Genomic DNA, 1602 nt, shown 5'->3' with positions numbered 1-1602 from the left:
TTGGAGCCAAAGACGCGCTCACTCCATTGTCAAGCGACTACGTGATCGGGCCCACGGCCACTTCACAAGCCGAGCTTGACCAACAAAATGCTCTCCGGACTCGCTTCTTGGCTTTTAAGGAAATCTCAATGAATAGGTACCGCGCTCGACTTCGCGCTCGACTTCGCGCTCGAAGAGGTTTCCGCGATGCGGACGACTTCTGTGTGCTCGCCTCTTGCGAAACCGCTGAAGATGATGAAAAGCTCTTTAAGCGATGGGTGCAGCAGCACCAAAAACTTTCTCGCTGTCTAGTTTACAGCGGAACCACAAGTAAGTTGACGTGCGCGTTAGACGCCATCTTCGATTCGAGTTTGCGAAACTTATGGACAACGCCGACTTTCTACGCATTGACATGTGAAATAATCCATCACGCTCTCGCGGGCTCTGTGGTCACACACACGGGGGAGTCTGCAACTGCTGCAGCTCAGGGCTATAGCTTGAGCTCGGCCCATGGCCCTTCAGCCTCCCTGGATATTGCAGAATAGCTCGGAGGCGTACGACGTTATGTAACGTCATGATTTCTTTGATCATAAGCGTCCACGACGTCTGGGCATTCTGACCGAAGTGGCACCTCAAACTTTCGCAAGTTCTCGGAGTTTTAGTATCCCCGCCACCTCACAAGGCATCGGATTCGCCCCTGTCGACGACGTCGACCCACGAGATGTTTCACGTGATAGTGGAAGTCACCATTCTCATCGAGAAGAGTCGGCGGCGGATGATGATGACTTGGTCAGTCGTCGTCCGGTGACTCGCAATGCTCTTTGAGCGTTGGTGGACGTTGTCTGTCGTCATCAGCACTCTGTCGAACATCTTGCCGAGGTTGCATACCACTGAGCGGAAGGCTTAGAGAGATTGAAGCTTTTTGTGCATGACTGCCTCACGGTGAGGACTTTTGTGCTCTGTCGGAGCGGCTCCTTGCCGACTATCAGACGAATGCATCACTTAATGCAAAGAGGGAGCACTTGGCACCGTTGGAGATGGAACTCGTTGCACTCTGTACTCAAAACCAGTTGCTCGTCCAGCTTTTGGGTGGTCTAGCGCGTGGGGGCGCTGCTCCGGCGCTTGCAGATGCCATGGCTTTCGCGTTCACTTGCGCTGGATTTTCGTACGGCTTGAGCAAGCCCACATAAAACACCGGGTGGGTGCACATTTGTTTCGGAAGGTTTAGCGTATACGCAAGGCCCCGCTTGGCCATAACTTGAAAGGTCCGATAAACCGTGGACGGGGTTTCGTCTTAATGGAAGCAAAAATTGCATGGGTAAGAAGGTTTTCAGTGTTTAATGAAACCAGGTCTCCGACCTCAGAGTTTTTAACACTTCTTCTGCTTCTTCCGTCTGCATTCTCTTTGTGTATGTCTTGTCGCTCCGCCATCGCATCGCGAACGTGTCGTAAGACACTCCGTCTGATAGACAAGAATATATCGGCCTCTTTACAAACAGAGAGAGGGCTGACATAAGCTAGCCGCCAAGCTATTCTTCCCCCACCAACCCCTGAGCGATGGGATTGCGGCGTCAGCGGGACGCGAGGGTGAATCAGCTCGTTCACGTAGAACGGCGTGTAGTC

Source organism: Plasmopara halstedii, assembly GCF_900000015.1.
Source record: "Plasmopara halstedii genome assembly, contig: Scaffold_2386, whole genome shotgun sequence".
NCBI classification, from domain to species: domain Eukaryota; phylum Oomycota; class Peronosporomycetes; order Peronosporales; family Peronosporaceae; genus Plasmopara; species Plasmopara halstedii.
The sequence above is the reverse complement of the archived record's forward strand: the minus strand, read 5'-3'. Positions refer to the sequence as shown.